The sequence below is a fragment of the Hylobates moloch genome, unplaced genomic scaffold (assembly GCF_009828535.3).
Source record: "Hylobates moloch isolate HMO894 unplaced genomic scaffold, HMol_V3 SCAFFOLD_5, whole genome shotgun sequence".
NCBI classification, from domain to species: domain Eukaryota; kingdom Metazoa; phylum Chordata; class Mammalia; order Primates; family Hylobatidae; genus Hylobates; species Hylobates moloch.
In genome coordinates, this window is record NW_026652280.1 from 149,708,589 (window position 1) to 149,732,090 (window position 23,502).

Here is a 23,502-nt window from a genome sequence, read left to right on the forward strand (position 1 = left end):
AGGGTTTTATACATTCTTTGTACTGACTTTCATAATATTATTCTGTCTAAAAATATTTGGCACCAGTTTTTATCAGAGAATAACAATCTACAATAAGAAGCTAAGGTGCTTTGGGTCTGTATTTCCAATAAATCTCATGTTGAATTGTAATCCCTAATGTGGGAGGTGGGGCCTGGTGGGAGGTGACTGAATCATGGGGGAAGATTATCATGAATAGTTTAATGCCATCCCCCTTGGTATTTTCTTGGCAATGAGTGAGTTCTAAGGAGGCCTGGTTGTTTAAAAGTGTGTAGCACCTCTCTCCTCTCTCTCTTCTTCCTGCTTCGGCCATGTGAAGTGCCAACTCCCCCTTTTTGCTTTCCACCATGATTGTAAGTTTCCTGAGGCCTCCCCAGAAGCAGAGCAGATGCCAGCATCATGCTTCCTGCATAGCCTGTAGAACTGTGGATCAATTAAACCTATTTTCTTTATAAATTATCCAGTCTCAGGTATTTCTTTATAGTAGTACAAGAACTGACTAATACATAAAATTAATACAGCATGGGGCATTGCTATAAAGATACCTGAATATGAAACAAATTTAGAACTGGGTAATGGATAGAGATTGGAAGAGTTTCAAGGGCTCAGAAGAAGAAAGGAAGATGAGGGAAAGTTTGGAACTTCTGATAGATTTGTTGAATGGTTTCAACCAAAGTGCTGATAGTGATGTGAATGATGAAGTCCAGGCCAAGAAGGTCTCAGATGGAAATGAGGAACTTATTGGGAACTGGAGTAAATGTCATTTGTGCAATGCCTTAGCAAAGAACCTGGCTGCATTGTGCCCCTGCTCTAGGGATCTGTGGAACTTTGAACATGAGAGCGATGATTTACAGTATCTAGTGGGAGAAATTTCTAAAGAGCAAAGTGTACAATATGTGACCCAGCTGTTAATAACAACCTATGCTCAAATGTGTGAGCAAAGAAATTACCTAAAACTGGAACTTATATTTAAAACGGAAACACAGCATAAAAGTTTGGAAAATTTGCAGCCTGGCCATTTGGTAGAAAAGAAAAGCCTGGATGTCTAGGAAGAAGCCTGTGGCAGGAGCAGATCCCTCATGGAGAACCTTTACTAGGGCAATGTGGAGGAGAGATGTGGAGTTGGAGCCCACGTACAGAGTCCCCACTGGGGCACTGCCTAGAGGAGCTGTGAGAAGAGAGCCACTGTCCTCCAGACCCCAGAATGGTAGATCCACTGACAGCGTGCATCCTGCACCTGGAAAAGCTGCAGGCACTCAGTGCCAGCCCAAGGGAGCAGCCATGGGGGCTGAACCCTGCAAAGCCACATGGACAGAGCTGCCCAAGGCCTTGGGGGCCCACCCCTTGCATCAGTGTACCCCAGTTGTGAGACATGGAGTCAAAGGAGATTACTTTGAAGCTTTAAAATTTAATGACTGCCCTGCTGGGTTTAGGACTTGCCTGGGGCCGGTAGCCCCTTTGTTTTGGCCAATTTATCCCTTTTGTAATGGGAGTATTTACCCAATGCCTATATCCCCATTGGATCTTGGAAGTAAATAACTTGTTTTTGATTTCACAGGTTCATAGGCAGAAGGTATGAGCCTTGTCTCAGATGAGACTTTGGACTTTGGACTGTTGAGTTAATGCTGAAATGAGTTAAGACTTTGGGGGACTGTTGAGAAAGGATGGTTGTATTTTTCAATGAGAAAAGGACACGAGATTTGGGGGGCCAGGGGTGGAATGATATGGTTTGGATCTACGTCCCTACCAAATCTCATGTCAAGCTGTAATCCCTGATATGGCAGATGGGGTCTGGTGGGAGGTAACTGGACCATGGGAGCAGTTTCTCCTGAATAGTTTAACACCATCCCCCTTGGTATTGTCTTGGTGATAATGAGTGAGTTGTCAAGAGATCTGGTTGTTTAAACATGTGTAGCACTTCCACCTCTCTTCTTCCTGCTCTGGCCATGTGAAGTGCTGGATCCCCCTTTTTGCCTTCCATCATTATTGTAAGGTTCCTGAGGCCTTCTCAGAAGCAGAGCAGATGCCAGTGTCATGCTTCCTGTACAGCCTGTGGAACCCAGAGCCAATTAAACCTCTTTTCTTTATAAATTACCCAGTCTCAGGTATCTTTCTTTCTTTCTTTTTTTTTTTTTTCATACAGCGTCTCACTTTGTTGCCCAGGCTGGAGTGCAGTGGTGTGATCTCAGCACACTGCAACCTCCACCTCCTGGGTTCAAGTGATTCTCCTGCTTCAGCCTCCCAAGTAGCTGGGATTACAGTCATGTGCCACCATGCCAGGCTAATTTTTGTATTTTTAGTAGAGATGGGATTTCACCAAGTTGACCAGGCTGGTCTCAAACCCCTGACCTCAGGTGATCCACCTGCCTCGGCCTCCCAAAGTGCTGGGATTACAGGCATAAGCCACCATGCCTGGCCCTCAGGTATTTCTTTACAGCAGTGTGAAAATGTACTAATACAGAAGCCTTAAGTGACAAAGAGTTTTAAGTTTTCAAGTGTATAAAAATATTCTTCCTTCATTTTCATATGGAGAAAATTTAAAATGGAACTGATATAGAAACTTTATATTTTCAAATACACTTAGGTAAAAAAGAAATTCACAACAGTCAGGAGGTGGAAGCAACCCACATGTTTATAGACAGATGAATGGTTAAACAAAATGTGGTATATATGTACAATGGAATATTACACAGGAAATAGGAAGGAAATCAAGTCACATGCTACAACATGAATGATCCTTAAGAACATTATATAAAATGAAGCCAGTCACCAAAAAAAAACAAGTGCTGCATGGTTCCACTTATATGAAGCATCTAAAGTAGTCAATTTCATGGAAACAGAAAGGAGAATGGTAGTTACCAAGAGAGAAATGAGGGGACAGGGGAATGGGGAGTTGTTTAATGTGTATAGAGTTTTAGTTCTGCCAGATGAAAAAACTTCTGAAGATCTGTTTTATAACAATGCAAATATACTTAATACTACTGAACTGTACACTTAAGAATGGTTAAGATGCTAAATTTTATGTTAATTTTTTATAACAATTAAGAAAAAAAGCAAAACCTAAGGTATGTTTCTGACTTATTTACATTTAATTCATCACTCATTTGGAGAGAAATCAGAGGTCCACGAAACCCTGGCCTTCACTCCTTTAATTAGCCTCTAGCTCTTTCTTTTTAGACACAAAATCTTCTATTTTGACAGGATTAAATGAACAGGAATACATGAAAGGAAAGGTTTAAATTTTCCTTGAAATTGAGACTCTGACTCCCAGAAGGCCAACGAGGTTCTAAACTTGAAATGTGCACTTGACAATCACTATTAATAACTAAGATATACCTCCAGACAAATTCCCAAACCTACTTATTATGTATGAACATGAGCAATTATGCCTTTGCACAACACATACACAATATACTGCAGAGCATGCAATCAAATTAATGCATAATATAATCTAGCATGGATAATTGAGAACTGGAATATTGATTAGCTACCAGAAATATTTTATCTCAACACGTTGTATTTTTATTATTAAGCAAGAAAATAGACTGGCATATTTAGTATTAATATATTGCATAACATAGTTGGGGTAGAAAATATTTGAAATTGGGGCCTAACCTTTTTCGTTCTCAACAAAGCAGCAGTTATTAACTGGTTAGGTATACAGCTTAGTGTTAGGCACCATATGCTGACAAAATTAACAAAGCTTGGTCTTTGCTGCGAGAAACCTTACCATAATATGAGGACTATCACCAGGCCTCTATATAACCTGAATGTAAAGAGAACAACATGAGAGCTATAAACAACCATATGAATGAAAAAAAGAAAGATAAACAGCCTGAAGTTGTACACTTATGGACATTTAGACACTGCATGAAGTAATCAGAGATAGAAATCTACCTCATAAGGGTGGGTTTGCTATACCATTCTATTTTGGGGAGCTATGATTGATCAAAAACTCTTTTCCAGGTAGAATGAAAGTTTATCTTCTTTAACATACAGTTATTCGGATAAACAATACATTAATTCTCCTTTGTAATCTATATGGTAGCTCTTATTAACTACTAGTTATTAATTTCTTTCTTTAAACATTCATCAAAGTGACTGTGGAAAAACCAAGTGTAGCTTAACTGGCATTTGGATATGAGAATCTGGAAGACTGAAGAGAAGTCTTAGCTAAAGATTTATGTTTGGGAGTCATCACTCAATAAATGGGATTTAAAATCCTCCATCATTTCTCAAGCCATTCTTCTCTCCACTCTGTATGTCTAATCATTCACCTATCTTCATTGATTGTACTTGCAAATTAGTTCTCTAATCTTTCCCACAGCCGCTGTTATCTCTTATATTAGTAGCCTCAAATTGTCTCACCATATTCAGTTTTACCCACTTCCAAAACATTCTCTACACTGCAGCCAGAATTATCCTTACTATATCAGTTTTCTAGGGCTGCTGTAACAAAGTATTAGAAACTGAGTGGCTTAAATAACTGCATTCTATTTTCTCCCAGTTCTGGAATCTATAGTTTGAGATCAATCTGTTGGCAGAACCATGCTACCTCTGAAGGTACTAGGGAAGAATCTATTCCAGGCCTCTCTGCTAACTTCTGGTAGTTCCGTGATCTGTGGAAACATAACCCCAGTCTTCACATAGCATTCTTCCTGTGTGAATTTCTATCTTTCCACATGATATTTTTAGAAATAAGGACACAAGTCTTATTGGTTTAGGGGCTCACTCTGCTACAGTATGACCTCATCTTACTAATCTCACTCATCTTACTACATCTTACATCTGCAATAACCTAATTTCCAAATAAGTTCACATCCTGACGTAACGGGGTTGATACTTCAACATAAAAATTATGGAGGGGCATAAGTCAACCACTATATTTTTTAAATGTTAATAGGATCGTGTCATTTCCTCTTAAAATGGTTCCCCACTGTCTTCAGGATAATATCCAAAATGTCTTAACATGGTTTACTAAGTGCTTCATATTCTGGTCCCTAGGTCCTCTCTTGTTTCATGTCTTGCAGCTCTCCTTCTTCCCACCCCACTCCCAGAAATACTCAGCAATAAATGTAAAATTACAATTGCAATATGTATTTTAATAACCTGATGCCAGCACAGACTCTAATAGTGGATTTGATCTATTCAGGAAGATCAGAAGGTGCTTCTTCAAGGGAATGATGATTGATCTAAGAGGTAAAAGATCTAAATAGGTGGAAACAGAAGAGAAGAGCATTCCAGACAGAAGACGCAGTTTGTCCTCTCTGTTTGAAGGATGAGCCAAAGGAAGATAAGAGCAACATGGTATGAGATGAGGTTGGAATGGCAGGGAGGTCCAGATGAAGCAGAGACCCGTGGGCCATATTCAGAAGGAGTTTAGAGATGGCACAGAAGAATCCCAGAGACACTTATTCAGGGAAATAAGGCAATAAAATCTGCATTTCAAAAAATCACGATGGTAACTGTAGAGGAATGAAGAACAGAGTGAAGGAGGCAAATGTGGATGGGGGTAGCCTAGTTTCTGCAGAAATCTAGGTAAGCAAGGGACAATGGTGTCCTATATGAGGAAATGATCTAACTCTAAGTAGATTTTAGATACATTAGGAGGTAAAAACTAGAGGCTTGGAAATGGATTGTTTATAAGGAGTAAGGGAGAAGAAGCTGTCAAGGGTGACTTCTAGAATTTTGACTTAGCACATGGAAGGCTGCAAAGTCATTCAGTAAAATTAGAAAGTGTGGAAAGGTTTTGTGAGTTCCATATGTACACGTTGGGTCCTCTGAAGCATTTTCAGAGAGATGTTGAGTGGGTAGTTGGAAGTTCTGAGGTCTTGCCTGGGTTGAATGTATGCTTTTGTGAATCTCTACCATGTAGGTTAAAATTGAAGCCACAAGCATCAATTAATCAGAACTGAGAATAGGGCATCTAAGACTGAGCTTAGATTCTAACATTTAAAGATTCGATAGGGGCAAAAAGCCAGCAAAAGAGATGGAGAGATTCGAGACATACCATACGCACTGAGGGGAGAAAATGTTTTTATAAAAAAAGAAGTGGTGAGCACTGATGAATATAGCCAGAAAGACAGTTAATAAAAATACCGAAAAAGGTGTAGTATGTTGGCAGGGAGGCGGGTGGGGGGCTGAATACTGAAAAAATTTGCCTATTATCACTTTTCTCTTCTCCAAGCTAAACATTCCCTGTCTTTGACTGATTAGGTATTTCATGACATTTTACCATTTCTAGGACCTTCACCTGGAGGCGCTCCAGTGCAACAATATTTTTGAATTGCCATTGAAAAAATACGCCATTGAAAATGCCACTGAGCACTCTGTTAATCATTCCCTCATCTATGCTGAACACTGTGTGGGCCATGGGGAAAGGATCAAAGAACAGCTGGACCAGACGGCTACCCTCAAAGAGCTTTAGTCTAACAGAAATGTTGAGGCACACACATATAGTAAATATAATACCAAATGCCAGAAAGGAGTTTGTTATTAACATTCTAAAGAGGAGGTGATGATTTCTGTCAAGCTTTCATACAAGAGGAAACATCTGATCTGAGTCCTACTGGAAGGATAGAATTTGGACCCTAAAAATGTGGTAGAAGATCTTCCATCCCAATAAAGACAACAAGGATGGAAATTGGAAGACATGTGGAAGGATGTGAAGATGAGTGCTAGGAAATAAGGTTGGAAAACTAGCATGGTCTTTTGGAGGTCAAGGCGGGTTGTTCACCTGGGGTCAGGAGTTTGAGACCAGCCTGGCCAACACGGCAAAACCCTGTCTCTACTAAAAATACAAAAAAGTAGCTGGGCATGGTGGTGTATGCCTGTAATCCCAGGTACTTAGGAGGCTGAATTACAAGAATCACTTGAACCCAGGAGGCGGAGGTTGCAGTGAGTTGAGATTATGCCACTGCACTCGAGCCTGGATAACAGAGTAAGACTCAGTCTCAAAAATGAAAAAAAAAAAAAAAAAAAAAAAAAAAAGAAAAAGAAAAGAAAAAAGAAAACAAGCATTAAGCTATTTGCTGGAGAGCCATGAATATTAGGCTAAAGACTTTAGACTTTTTCATTTGACAGTAAGAATTCACTAAATATTATTCTTGATTTTGATTTGAGACTTACTCTGGCCCCTGGAATCTCTTCTTGCGTACCTTGGGTTACCTATTGTGGACATGCCTCTTTGAATCAACTTTAGCACTTTCTCCTAAGCACAATTCTTATGTTTAGATCGCAATACGGTTTTGCTGAAAGTGCTGACCTGGGAAGGGAATGGCTCAAAGAGAGGGAGAACAGCTTGGTGGCTATTATAATAGTTCTTATTGCATTATGCTCAGGCATAGAAGATCCCTGTGCCTTATCTATGTATCCTAGCTATCAGGACTAGGGTATTCAGGACACTAGCTGACATAATTAGAATGCTTTTTGATGTATTCTCTTTGTTTATGATGCTGTTTAAGTTTTAGTTAACTTTCATTATCATCCCTACCACCTGATTTAGATCTAACCCTTCCCTGTCCACCCTAGGTCTTACTGCAGCCTTTCATCCCTTTACTTTTCCTCATAACAACATTAACAAATCCAACATACTATAATGTACTTACTTGTGTTATTTTTGTCCCTTTCTCCCCGTTCCTGCATTGGCATGTAAATTCTATTAGGTTTTTTTTTTGTTGTTGTTGTTGCTTTTTTTTTACCCTACTGTTCACTGTTATATCACCAGAGCCTAGATCAGGGGTTGGCATGTGGCAAGGAGTCAGTGTTATTAAATAAATTACTTAATTTGTTTTGGCCTTTATATTTGGATCCAATCAAAAGCATTCAAAATGAATTGCCTGCTTCTTTGAAGACAACAGGCAGCATCATGAGTCCAGTAAACAAAGGCAATGGAGGATGGATTCAAGAAATATCCAGGAGATACAATCCAAAGAATTTGACAATTCAATAAATGTTTGGAAAGGGGAGAGAGGAAAATCAAAGATGATTCAAGTTTTCAGAATGAGTGAGTAGAGAAAGTAGGAGCTACTGGCAAGAACAGAACCAGAATGTTAGCCAAGAAAGAGGTTTGGGACATTATAGTTACTATAATGTTTTAGAACCTCATCAACACTATAATTATTATTGCCTATAAAATATCACTTTGCTCCATAATATATTATTTTGAAAAAAAAAATGGAGAAACTTGATAAACCTTTGCATTCCAAATAGCCTTTTTTAAGCCAACAGTGTACACATATGAGACAATACCATCTGGGAAGGGGAGACAGAGACAGGCAGAAAAAAGAAACTCTGACTTTGATAGATTAAACCCTTGACTTGATAAATGGTTCATGCAGATCAGCAATGGAAAGGCCTATGTGCCAACACAAAGAGCCAAAAATAATCCTGTAGTTTAAAGGAGTGAATGAATGATACAGCACTCTGAGTTTGGAAAAGCCTCAGCTGTGATCATGAACTATGCATTAAAAGCATTGGCTCTATCGGTGATAGATACCTAAAGTTTCCTCTCGGGCTATGGTGGAAGTTATTTTTTTCTGATACAGAGTGGGCCAAATTCACATTACAGATGCTACTTTTTATAATTGTTCCAGCATAAATTGTTTCAACTCAAGCAAAATCCAAAATGCACATTTTCTTGGTTGGTAGAGAAGGTGGCAGTCTATAAAAGGAAATGAGCCAGCAGATTTATCCTCTTTATCACAAAGGGAAGTCACAATGCACATCTCAAAGCAGAAGAGAAAAGACAGTAGATCAGAAAAAGAACTGAAAGGAAATACACTAAAATGGAAATTGTCTTTGGTAGGAATATACATAATTTCTATTTTACTTCTTTACAATGAACATATATTATTCTCCAATTAGAAAAATAAATAAAATGTTTTCTTTAAAAGACTGCTCATCGGCCCAAAGCGGCTTAGTAATAAGCTTGTGGGTCATTTTCAAGAAATTCTGACAGCATGGCATCTCCACTGAGAAAAAAAATTAATCCATTGTGGGGGAGTGAATTTTTTACTTCATCTCAAATCATTTTCAGTTTAAGAAAAAAGGAACCTACATGACTGTTCTGGAAACAACCAAAAGATAGGCAATTCTTAACATCCAGATAAGATGCTAAGGACTTAAATTATGTTTCAGTCAATAAAGTCAACCTCTGCATCCAAAAATTATTTCAAATAATTTAGCAATTTTTACTCCTTACATTTTCCCCTCTTATTTCAATAAAAGCTTACCAAAACAGTCTAATTTCGTTTTGCTTTGCTTTGTTTTAAGTGGCCATAATAGAAAAGAAAAGCCTCGGAATGGTTAAATAACCAACCTGACAGCTGAATGTAGATAAATGTGGAACTGTCAATACTGAATACATCCCCCCAAACCAACATTCTTAGAAGTTCTGGGGAAATACTGGCAAAGCATAACTAATCAGCTGAAAAGAAATAAAAACTTATCTCCTATATACTCATCTACACAGGCACACACTTCACCAAATTCCATAAAAGTTCACATACATAAAACCTGATGGATTACTTCACTTTAAAGCCAACCAACCAACCCATCAGTCAACAAAAACCTCTAAATACAGCAAACCTTCAGCATTTAAGAATTTCACATTCATCATTTGACTCCATGAGAATTAAGCCAAAAATCTATTACATAAAATATACACACAAATACCTACTGTGGGACAGGAGCTGTTCTAGGTATTGAGAACATGTGCATTGTGAATGAAGAAACAGGTCTCTTTTTTCACTGAACTGACATGATAGTGCTGGGAAGACAATAGAAAAGCAGGAGCTATACCAAACACTAAGATAATCCTAAGTAGCCTGAATAGGATAGGTGGTGCCTAACCAAAGAGACAGGACTGTCGCAGCCACAGGGCCCAGCCTGGAGCTGGCACAACTGTGCGCCCTGAAACATGGAACTGGGTTGGTCCTCACTGAGGCTGCTATGATAGAATCATAGCAGCAGGAACAGTGGTAGCAGCGGCAGCAGCAGGAGCAGCATGACTACTGGAAAGAGAAGGAGAGTGGATGCCTGGGGACCCACGATTTCAGCAGTACCTTTGCAGCCATGGTGCCTGTCATGGTGGGAGATGCTATCCTGGCATTAGTGGTGTTTGAAAGGGAACCTGGGAACAAGGTGGACCTGACAGAACTATGCCAGGGAAAGAAGGGTGTGCTGTTCAGAATCCCTGGGGCTTTCACCCCAACTGTCAAAGACCCACCTGCTTGGGTTTGGGGAGTAGGCTGGGGCTCTGAAGGTCAAGGGGGGCCAGATCCATGTCTAAGTGCCACTGTCTTTGTGTCTTTGTGACTGGTGAGTGGGGACAGGCCACAGTGCAGAAGGCCAAGGCCAGCTCATGGGTGGCAGCCCTGGGGCCTCTGGGAAGGAGACTGATTTGTTACTAGATGATTTGCTGTTGCCACTCTTTGGGGATGAGAGCTTGAGAGGTTCTTGCTGGTGATAAGTGGATGGTGTGGTGAAGGCCTTGCATGAGCCTGACCGTACAGGCCTCACCTGCAGCCTGGTCCCCAGTTCCATCTCACAGCTCTGAGGCCCAGATCCCTTCACTGTTTCCTGTCTCATGTGCCCACCCCTGGGCAAGGGGCCCCAGTCTAACCTCAACTGGAGTCACTCATTTGGAACCTTGGCCAAATTTCTGCAATAAACACTCCAGTTCGAAACAAACGAATAATGATTTGAAAAAAAAAAGTTGGACAGGGCAACTCAATAATCATTGGTAGAAAGGAGCTGACATTAGTTATGGTGCCAGGTTGGCAGCCTCTCTGAAGGGGTGGCAACTGAGCTGAGACTGCTCAGACAAGAATGGCCAGCCACAGGAACACGTGGGCCTGAAGAACGTACAGGGAGAGGAAACAGCAAGCAAGCCCATGACAGAAAGTGGTTAGGCATGTCAAGGGAATAGAAGGCTGGGGTGGCTGGAGAGGAGATGGAAGCATGGTTCTTTATTGGCCATGATAAAGAGTTCAGTGTTTATTCTGACTGCAGTGAAAGGCCAATAGAGAATTTAAGAAGGGGAGTGGAGTAATTCTAGTTGTATATTTAAGAGATCTCTTTGGAGAATGGAGGATGAGGGTAAGGGCTGGGAGATGAGAGTGGAAGCAGGAGACCAGTGAAGAATGTAGGTGACAGCAGATGGTGTCTTGGATTAGAGTAACATGGAAAGTCAAGAGAAGTGGACAGGTTTGGTGATATAACCTGCTGGCATGATGGCAGATGGAATGTGGAGGAAGGCAGACAGAGAAATGTCTAGAATGCATCTTAGGTTTTTGACTTAAGAAACTGAGTGAATGGCAGTACCATTTACAGGAACAAGGAGGCATGTAGAACAGATGTGAAGAAGAAAATTCAATTTTGAGCTTGTACCTAATTCTGATAACTATTATACATCCACATGGAAATATCAAGCAGGCAATGGAATATATAAGTCAGAAACTCATGGTATGAGTCAGGGCTGGAGGTATAAAGTTATACAGAAGTAGTTAAAGCAATGTAATTAGATTAGGTCACTCAGGAATAAAGTGCAGATAGAGAAGAAAAAGGGCTCAAGCTCTTTAGCACTCCAGCAATTAGAGATTGGCCGGATGTTAAAAAAAAAAAAAAAGCAAACCAACAAGTTTGAAAATAACCAGTGAGACAGAGGGAAAGCAGGAGGGACAGGCACAGTTCTGAATGCCTCACTATCTTATTTCATTTAATCCTATGAGCCCAATAATATTCTCAATTAAAAAAAGGAGGAAGTAGTCAAGTTGGACAGATGGTATTGAAAAGCAGAAAGCAGAGTCAGCCAAAAACATAGACCAATTGTGTTGACAGTGTTGACCACTGATGATGTCAACAAGGGTATTTCAGTGTTGAAACAATAACTTATTGTTTAAACAGAAACTATATTTACTTACAAATTAGAAAACATCGAATAACTATTAAGGAGAAAAACAAAATGAACTAATCAATGGTGGTATTCAAACAGCATTATAACATTTTTCTCAACCTTTTTTTTTCATTATTGTCCCTCTAAGGAGCCTGGTTAAGACAATTTTATCCTACTTACACCTCCTCCCACATGAAATTTGATACTGCAGTTAAACTCCTTATCTACTTAGGTACTATGGCCCTTTGGATGGCCACAAACATTTATAATATCAAAAGCCTTTTGCCCTTCCCCCACCCCAACCTCCTCAACATGAATTTTCACATCCCAGGGGATGAGACAATATCTATAATTATAATTATGCATTGTAATTATAGCCTGCTATTGTATTGAGAGGAAAATGTATGTTTCACTCATCATTAGAGTGGCCACATAATTTATCACCCAACTGATATATTTTGGGGAGGAAAGACAGTACTACTAATAATTACGTTGGGATAGAAGGCATATACCAGAATATGCCAGGCAACTGGGATATATGATTATCCTACTTCTTATAAACTCTGAAAAAATCTTAATTATAAGAATAAAATTGGCAATATTTTAATTCTAAAGTGGACAAATAAATTCAACAGCTAGGCTGTCAGAAAAATGAACAAAATGGGCAAACATGGAGAATCTAAGAAAGACAAAAAAAGAAAGCACAAAACAAGTTAGAAGTTATAAAAAAATTATAGTAGTTTTAAAATATATCACAGATCGCCATATAGTCTTTATACTAAAAAAGTTGAAAATTTAGATAGAAAGAGAATTTTCTGGGAACGTGCAAGTGTTTAAAACTGACTCAGGAAGGAGTTTAAAACAATATAGATGATTATGAAAATGTTTGAAAATGTTATCAATGAAATATTTCCAAAAAGATATTTAGGCCCATACATTTCTTTGAAAACAGTTCTTTGAAATCTTCAAAAAACATATAATGACTATGCTACATAATTTGTTCCCAAGCTGAACAAAAAGATAGAAAGTTATTCATTTTATAAAACCAGCATAAGCCTAATGCCAAACTTGACAAAGCTAATACACAAAAAAGAAAAATGTAGCCGAATCTTTGTATGAATGTAGACATGCACACTCAAAAGAAATTCTAGTAAATTAATCTCTCAGTGAAAGCTGATTAGTATATAAGATCTGGGACAAAATCTGGCTTACTTCTTAACACTAAGTTACACTCTGAACTTTTGTACTTAGTTCAACACTTTTCTTAGTCACATAAGCAAGGAGTTAGAGAAGAATGTGATGCTGCAAATCCTAGAATTATAAAAGTGAAAAATGTGTCAGAAAATTGAGATGTGGTGTTGAAAATAATATAATCATATATCAGAATTATAATGCTTAGGAAAGCTTCAGTAACCTAGTATTTGTTTCACCACTGTCAGCCCATATATTAGTGTAAGTACTAAAAGACATTACAGCACTAATATTTCATGTTTTAGATGAGATAAAATAATACTTTTAAATCCATTATTGTAATTTTAATCTATGTCACAGAGTTGATATAACAGAAGGCTTATCTATGAAGCCAGAAAATGTGTTTATTTTCAACTTGTCTTAGTTTAAAAATCTAAGACATGATTCACACATTTACCCATCTTATTGATGATTCTTTTATTAGACTATTAATTGCACTCGAACTGAAGAAATCGGATTCAAACTAATGTTTTTAAAATGTGTCATTCAAAAGACATTTTCATGTTCTTTTTCTTAATATTATTAACTGTCAGTAGTTATTCCTTTAAAAATTAAAGCTTAAATATTTCTTTTTGAACCCGATGCTTAGTAAATCTTGTGAGGGAGATAAAAGCACGATAAAGTTTACCTATTTAAAACTTATTTGAAAATTCGGACTTTGTGCCAGGGACAGTGATGTGCGCCTGTCATCTTAGCTACTCAGGAGGCTCAGAAGGAAAGATCACTCAAGCCCAGGAGTTCAAGTCCAGCCTGGGCAACATAGGGAGACCCCGTTGCTTTAAGAAAAAATAAAATAAAAAATAATCTTTTTAAAATCTGGATTTTGAAATGAGCTAGGTTTTCTCTTGAAATTTTTGTGTTGAAAAAAACTTAAACCAACAGAAATGTTACATGAATAATGCATTTGTGTGAATAATTTCTAATACACAGTCAATTTTCAAATTTTTCTAAGCAACATTATAAAATAAATCTTGTATACCATTTTTCAACTTTTATAGTCAAGCTATGTATAAAACTTAGAAACTTTAAATACATCTATAGAATAGAACACTAGCAACCTTGACAATCAAAAAGGGGAGAAAAGCATAGGGGAGAAAATACCCTCATCTTGCTGGACAGACAAGAGACACTGCCTCAAGGTGATGCAAACAGAGAGATCTAAGTCTGTTATTTAAACCTAGAAAGAGAAACAACAGAAGAACCAAAATACTAACATAATGATCCAACTTTGGGAAGGAGAGGCAGATAGAAAGAAGCATGAGCTAAATCCTCCTTTTTTATAGAGAGGAGTCAATAAATAATGCCTGAAGTTGATAAATCAAAGAATAGTAAAATAAGAAAATGTACCAGGATGGTTCTATCTTGAAATATTAATCTAGTTGTTTTCTGCGCATTTCCCTCCAAATCTTTTGGGTCATTTTCCTCTTGCCATACCACCCCTAGTCCTTACCAAGGGGGAAAACAAAAATTCAAAAAGCCAGACTAAGAGGCTTTCAGAGCGTTTTTTCTTGGAGAGCCCAGAACATAGAGAAACATGTAAGAAAAGGCAAGAGGCAACAAGAAAAGAGAAGAAATTCTGAAGGGATGAAAAGGATATTGCCTTCCACACAGGTCTGGAAAGCAGTGCATGCAAAAAGGACTTAGAAGAGGAGCCGTCCTCCAAAGTGGTCTCCTTCACATCAACTTATTCCCCTGGGCGACAAGTCTGGTGTTCGACAGTCATGGACACTTGTAAGAATCCCATTAGAAAAATGATAAGAGGGAACTCTACCCCTGGCCAAGGTGAATCTAGGCTGAATAAGCAGAGAATTTCCCTATGAGAGTCTAGGGGAGGATACACACCACTGGTACTTGCATTATTTAATGCTACATACGTAAATATCAGAAGAACTGATTAAGGCTCTGGAGAATATGATTGGGAGAAAACAGAAGCAGCCTGGGGAATTGCTGCTTTTTATTTCAACTCTTCTGCACTATTAGATTCTTTACTATGTACATTTATTACTTTGTAAAATTTTAAAGAGAAGATTAAAACTAATGGTTTTCATTACTGAATATGCACTATGAGCCAGGCACTCTGCTACGTGCATTAAGTATGTTCTCTCACTTAGTCAAAAAAGTTAAGTATTGTATATGTAAATACATAACCAGAGTGGCTGGCACATTGTTAGACGCTCAACATTGATTTAATGAATGAATTACTAAATGAATGCACAATGCATATATATATATAGGCATGCATGCATGAATGAATAGATGTTGTATGAAAAGCTTCAGGAGGTTTTGGAACTGCAATCTTCACCAACCCCCTCCCTACATATATGATCATTCTGTCTGGATTGCATAAAATTGGCATCAACATTTTCAAAGTTCTTGGTTTTCAGGAAAAAAGAAAAAGTTAGAAAATCGATCATACAATGGTAATTTCAATTTCTGTAGCCTTGCTCTGTCTTGGAAGTTCTCAGTCTCCAGTGGTTTGGATGATAGGAGGTTCATCCCGGCATGGAAAACCTTAAATTAGAGTGAATAAATGTGGAGTTGGCATAGCACTTCAGAAAGGTTGCCAACCTCTGCTAAGCTGCCTTTTCCACATCGATTCTTATGTGCAAAGGAAATCAGAATGTACAAGTTACTGGGAAAGATACTTACACATTTGGAAATACACAAAAATCACAGGTGATCTCTCACACTAAATTACACAGGGTCAGAAAGTGCACAAGTCAGTAAAACAGACTAGACCAGTCACTACTAAACAATAAGTTATCTCTGTACCATAGTGCAGAAAGTTAGAAAATAAACAGTAGAGGCCATTTTTCAGTTGCATTCTGTGTAGCCTATTTTAATTTGTAGGGCTCTCTAAGAATAAAACACCTTTCATGGTAAACACTTGCTTTCAGAACTTCTAGTTGGTAGGCTTCTAGGAAAAACAGTTGTCGTATTATACAATTACTACCAGAGTTTGCTGAGGAAGTATTAAAATCAAACATTGACAACAGAATTGCAAAGTTTCATTTTCTTTATTAAGTTCCAAAAATGAAAATCATAAATCATAATAACCAATACTTATAAAACACCATGGACCAGGCACCATGCTAAGCACTTTTATACACATTATCGCATTTACCCTCAAAAGATTCTCTGAGATAAGAGGTATTCATATGGCCTCATTTTGTTGGTAGGTTAAGCAACTTTCCAAGATCATAGAGCTAATTAGTGATAGAGCAAGAGCTTGAACCCAGGAAGTTTGACTCCAGAGCCATTGATCTTAAACACTATGTTATACCTTTCTGATATTTAGTAAGCAAAAGTACAGTAAAACTTATAAGGAGTCAATGTCATCAGGAGTAGCAGCATAGAAACTAGGTATCTGATAGGGTTTGCCAAGATTAAATAGCTTAGATACCATCAATTGTTTTCTAGGAGAACATCTATATTATGTAAGTATTGTATTGCATTATGTTATATACATATATAAACTTATTCTCATTCAAATACATACGGGGATGTATCAAAGATATATTAAAATCATTAATAAAGGAACAAACAAAATAATAAAGTGGATTCAAGAAAATGCAAGAAACTGAGATAGGTAAGTAGGTAACTAAGTGGGTGGGTGGATGAATGGATGGATGGGGAAAAGATGGCTGGAATAACATTTTTAAGTCATATATCCAAAACTGCTTAATAGTCTAAAGGGCAATAAAACCCTAACATTTTATTCTCTACTGTTTTATTCTCTATTGTTAGAAATCATTTGCCTCTCTATTGGACAGCAGTGATTTGCATCTTATTAATTTTCTACATGCTAACATCAACTTTGCAGAGGCTAGACTGTAATCAGTGGTAATTTTAAGCCAAACAAAATTACATTGTCTGACAGAGTGAGATGACCCTTAGGACGGCTCATTAGACAATGCTCTGGCATGACAGTGAAAGGATATGCAGTAAGCTCTTTTTTTGTCCTATTTCCAAATGTAGATGTTCATTCTTAAAGAAAATAATAATGTATTAACAGATACAATTTCAACTAAAACTTTCTCTACATCTATATACTAAGTAAACGTCATAATAATTATAATAATAGTAATTTAGTGTTTATTGAATCTTTACATGAGCCAGGGACTATGCTAAGAACAGTGTATACATTCCCTTATTTAACTTTTAAGTCAACTCTAAGGGTAGGCATTATTCCCATTTATCCAACCCCATTTCATGTAGAAGGAACTGGGTGCTCAGGAGCGTATGTAACTTGGCCACAGTCTCAAAACTAAGTAGTGGCACAGTAGGAATTGGAAGCCACATCTACCTCACAAAACTTATGTCCTTAACCACCACACACCATACCCCACTGCCTCTGTAGCTGTGCATTGCAGCCAAAGTATATCGTTCAGGTCAAGCTTTAGCCATGTGCATTTGTACCAACCTTGCCTTATAAGTCTATGTTTTGCTTTACACAGTTATATCTGCCTTATAGTCCTGTCTTGCTTTACACAATTACATCTGCATTGATCTTGACTGAGCACAGAAAGGCATCTCCTGAAATGCCAACCTACCCTTTCGGACAGGTGTCCTAACAGTGTGGAAAGCCGTTGGGGAATCCTCTAGCACAGTGGTTGAAAGCATGGACCTTGGACATGGGCATAGCTCTGTTGGAAGCCTGGCTTTACCACCTCCTGTCTGTGACCTTGGAAAATTTACTTATCTTGCGTGAGCTTATTTATGCCCCCTCTACTACGGAAGGAAAAACAGTATCCACCTTCAAGGGGTAAGTGCCGACTATGTATGAATCAAGAAGAAAGCTGACATAATCCCTGTATTCATAATTTGGAGGGAAAAGACAAACAATTGACATAAAATAATATTATACTCCTGGTGGTGACAAGTAGTATAGAGAAAATTAAAGCAAAGTGAGGGAGTAGTTAGCAGGAGGAAGAGATGGTAGTGGGGGCTGACATTTTATGGGGGTGGCCATGGGAGACTTTTGCTTAAGAAGCAAAGGAAGAAGTCCCCCACAGGATGTAAGGGAGAGGGTCAGGAGGACATCTAAGAGAAGACTCTTCCAGGCAAAACAATAGCCAGTGCAAAGGCCCTGAGGAAAGACAATTGGTTTGATCAAGAATACCAAGGAGAACAGTGTGTGTGGAATGGAGGGAGCAAGAGAGCGTGGGAGGGACATACTGTCTGAGCTGGTGCTGAGGAATGGGTCCTACTTGGAGGAAAGGGTGGGGAGTATATCCCCATCCTTTTACTCAGAGTAAGATGAGAGGTGACTGAAGAATTTTGAGCATAGGATGACAAAATTTGCCTTCAATCAAAAGGATCATGTGGAGGAGAAAACATATGCAAAGCTCTTAGCATACTGTTTACTAAACTTTATTGTGTTCTTATTTTTATCATTAGAAATACGATTTCAAGGTAGAGCTGCTATACTGTGGTAGGGTTTTGATAGACCTTGCTGTGAACATCTTTTCAGTGGGTAAAAGCTATGACAACATCTAACAGGCTGTTTACCCACTGCTTCTCTTCTCTCTTGTTCTTTCATTCATTCTCTTATCTCCTGTCTTCTCTTCTCTTGTCCCTTCCTCTCTACTCTGTGCTCTCCCTGTGCCTCTGTCTTCTCTTCTGCAGCCTTGATTTCTCTTTTCTTCCTTACTATTCCATTGTTCTGCTTTCTATGAGTAAAAGGAATTCAAAAAGACTTTTTTTGAAGTTAGTCAACAGCTTTAAAATGGGAAAGGTAAAGAGGCAAATGATGACAGTGTCTCCTCATCACTGTCTGGGGCAGAAGGAGCCTGATCCCACAAGCAGGGTGATGGTGTACCTGCTTGCTGCACCCACACATGGTAAGGAGCTGGCCTCATGGTGACAGAGAGGCAATCAGCTAGGGGATCAACATGAATTGGTTACAGATTAATCAGATGTCCCTTGTAAGCCAGAGCCAAGGAACCTGAGGGTCTGGGAAGACAGACAGGTAGGACTTGATGGGGCATGAGGAAATGATAGAGCTAGCTGTAGTGTGTGCAGAGGAAGGCTGGGCAAAGGCACTGAGAGAGACTTGGCGGGGGGGGCACCAACAGGGCAGTAGAGAAACATTAGACATCACCTTCTCCTACCTCATAACGTTTCACAGCTCCCACCTCACTGAGTGTGCTTAGGAGAAAAGAGACAGGGAAGTACCCAAGAATGATATTTACTCAGGCTTTACTGTACACCAGCATGGAACTCACTTTAGTGTATATTTTTCTCATTCAAGTCTAACAACCTTGGAAAGTATAGCATATTCTTCCAGATCTGGCAGTTTTCAAAATTCCATATCTCCCTCTCCAGGAGCAAAAAGAAATAGCTAAGTATAGCAGGAATCATATTCATTGAGTATCTACTATGTGCCAGTTACTCTTCTAAGCAGTAGAGACAGTCATCATGAACAAAATGGATAAAACCAGTTTCCTTATAGAGCTTACATTCTAGTGGTGGAGACAGACATTAAACCAGACAAATTAGTAAATGAAAAAGTATGTCAGATATTTATAATACCTGGGGAGAAAAAAATAATGCAGGGAAAAGGAATATGAAATGTGATCAGGAGGGTGGGGGACCAGGAAATGTCTCTTTAGAAGCATAAGAGTAAAAGCGTTTCTTTAGATCATGTGACTCGGTAAATCAAAATCTCCTTTTGTAAACACAGGCTTTCATGTCTTCCCAGAAGAGCCAGAGTAAAAATTGTTTCTGTTCCTGACCTATAACAATATACTTGGCTCCCTCTCATCATTCAGGTCTTAGATTAAATCTCAGCAACGCCGTTCCTGGGTACTCACCCTTTACCTGTCAGTCATAACTCTAGCAGAATATCATGTCTGTTTCTTTCATAACACTTTTGACAATTTGTAACTCAATTGCATATTTGTTCATTTGCATATTTCTCTATGCCACCATTTATATTATGAATTCCAGGAGCCCAGAATAGGGCCTTGTCCCATACTTGCCCCTTGTCCAATCTTTGCTCAATGCCTGACATCTAGTGGATACCACAACTCTTTGATGAATACATGAATATTCCACTTGAAGCAATTCTCATAGGTTGCCATAATTCCTCTGTTAAAACTTTTTTATAATTCTTTTTCACTAGCATGTTTATCATACAATGGAAGGGAATCCTGCTATTCTGTGGCATTAACATGCTATCAAGTCTTTATGAAAATAAAAGACAAAGAATATCAAAGCACTTTGAAGCTAGAAGGACTTGTTTTGTCTTCACTTTACCTTTGTACTCTGTAGGGTTTTGCTTCAGATGTTGAGAAGAAAGAAGTAGCAATATAGGAATTTCTTCTGACCTTGGGGACAAAAGAAGCTGCCTGCACATCAGCATTTGACAGACCATGGTTCCAAAGGGTTTTTCTAGTTGTTCATCCTGGCAGCATGCCTGGTTTATTTCTGCCCTAGACTACTTTTCCATGCTTTCTAGGATACAGACTCAGCTCCCACAGAAATCAGAGTACACACTAATCTGATGGTCTTTTCATTTTCGTTTCTCCTGATAGAGAGCTACCTATCTTGCCAAGCCTTCCTTTATTTTCCTCTTATATTCCTGAACTGATATAAAAGTTCGGGTTATACAAAAGATGTTCTGTTACTGAAAGAGCTGCTAAAGATGTCCATTTTCCTTTTGTTACTATGAGTCTAAAAAAACAAAGCTTACTCAGACAATAACACGTACACATTAATACTTCAGTTCTGCAAAATGTAGGCATTTATTTTATCAAAAAAATAAAGAACAACTAGAAGAAAACCTAAGAAATACTCTACTAGACATTGGTCTAGGCAAATAAGTTATGATGAAGATCCCCAAAGCAAATGCAACAAAATTAAAAATAGACAAACTGGACAGAATTAAATGGACAGGCTTCTGCACAGCAAAAGAAACGATCAACAGAGTAAACAGACGACCTACAAAATGGGAGAAAGTATTTACACCTATGCATCTAACAAAGGGCTAATATCCAGAATCTATAAGATTAACTTAAATCAACCAGAAAAAAGCCACAAATAACCCTATTGAAAAGTGGGCAAAGAAACTGAACAGACACTTCTCAAAACAAGACATACAAGTGGACAACAAATATAGGAAAAAAAGCTCAACATTGCTAATCATCAGAGAGATGCAAATCAAAACTACAATGAGACACCATCTCATACCAATCAGAATGGCTACTATTAAAAAATAAAAAAATAACAGATATTAGTGAGGTTGCAGAGAAAAGGGAAAGCTTATATGCTGTTGGTGGGAATGCAAATTAGTTCAGCCACTGTGAACAGGCAACCTACAGAATGGGAGACAATTTTTGCAATCTATCCATCTGACAAAGGGCTAATACCAAGAATCTACAAGAAACTTAAACAAATTTACAAGAAAAAAAAACACCAAAAAGTGGGCAAAGGATAAGAACAGACACTTCTCAAAAGAAGACATTTATGCAGCCAACAAACATATGAAAAAAAAAGCTCATCATCCCTGGTCATTAGAGAAATGCAAATCAAAACCACAATGAGATACCATCTCACGCCAGTTAGAATGGCGATCATTAAAAAGTCAAGAAACAAAAGATGCTGGAGAGGATGTGGAGAAATACGAATGCTTTTACACTGTTGGTGGGAGTGTAAATTAGTTCAACCATTGTGGAAGACAGTGTGGTGATTCCTCAAGAATCTAGAACCAGAAATACCATTTTACTCAGCAATCCCATTACTGGTTATATTACCAAAGGATTATAAATTATTCTACTATAAAGACACATACACACGTATGTTTATTGCAGCACTGTTCACAATAGCAAAGACCTGGAACCAATCCAAACGCCCATCAATGATAGACTGGATAAAGAAAATGTGGCACATATACTCCATGGAATACTATGCAGCCATTAAAAACGATGAGTTCATGTCCTTTGCAGGGACATGGATAAAGCTGGAAACCATCATTCTCAGCAAACTAACACAGGAACGGAAAACCAAACACCACATGTTCTCACTCATAAGTGGGAGTTGAACAATGAGAACACATGGACACGGGGAGGGGAACATCACACACTAGGGCCTGTCAGGGAGCAGGGGGCTAGGGGAGAGATACCATTAGAAGAAATGTTGGTGACGGGCTGATGGGTGCAGCAAACCACCATGGCACGTGTATACCTATGTAACAAACCTGCACATTCTGTACATGTATCCCAGAACTTAAAGTATAATTAAAAGAAGGAATGAATGAAAGAATGAAAGAGCGAAAGAAAGAAAGAGAGAGAGAAAAAGAAAGAAAGAAAGAAAGAAAGAAAGAAAGAAAGAAAGAAAGAAAGAAAGAAAGAAAGAAAGAAAGAAAGAAAGAAAGAGGCAGGCAGGCAGGCAGTTTGGAGATTTCTGAAAGAACTAAAAGTGGAATACCATTCAGCTGGCACTCCTATTACTGAGTATATACTGAGAGACACCTGCACTAGTATGTTCATCACAGCACTATTCACAAAGACATGGAATCTACCGAGGTGCCCATCAACAGTGGACTAGACAAAGAAAATGTGTCACATACACACCATGGGATACCATGCAGCCATTTTAAAAAATGAAATAAGGTCCTTTGCAACAATATGGGTGAAGCTAGAGGCCATTATTCTAAGTGAATTAACACAGAAATGGAAAACTAAATACTGCATATTCTCACTTACAAGCAGGAGCTGAACATTGGGTCCACACACACACAAAGATGGGGATATTAGACACCACAGACTCTGTCAACAACCAAAACAGAGGAGGGAGGAAGGGGGCCAAGGCTTGAAAAACTACCTACAGGGTTCTGTATTCGCTACTTGGGCAACAGGATCATTAGAAGCCCAAATCTCCGTATCGTGCAATGTATCCATATAATAAACCTCTACCTGTACCATTTAAATCTAAAATTAAAAATAAAGTTTTTAAAAAGTAAGCAGAAACAGCCTAAAGAAACTCATTTAGGAAAAAGAATCTAACCTGATAATCCAATTAATATACAAAATACCTTTCAGTTACAAACGGATTCTTCAGCATAAAGAAGGATGAAATACACGCACATTATCTGTGGCCTTGCCTTGGTCATTTTAAGATTAGAAATACAAAATGGGCTGAGAAAGCTCCTTAAACCCAAGGTGTTAATGGGCCAGCTCTAGATTCCGAGAGATGTCCGGATGCCGCATACTCAGCCTTCTCTAATCCCCACCCCAGCTTCCAGGGGAAGTCCTACTCCCAGACATAAAGATGTGCAACATTTTAGTATTTTAATTTTCTCAACCTTTTGTAAAAACTAGACCATTTCACCACCT

At 38.5% G+C, this 23,502-nt stretch overlaps 1 protein-coding gene across 4 annotated transcripts in view; it reads right to left on the reverse strand.

Annotated features, from left to right (window-relative positions):
• ST6GALNAC3 (ST6 N-acetylgalactosaminide alpha-2,6-sialyltransferase 3) overlaps nucleotides 1-23,502 on the reverse strand; it is a 578,393-nt gene that overhangs the window by 273,741 nt on the left and 281,150 nt on the right. The window lies entirely within an intron of this gene.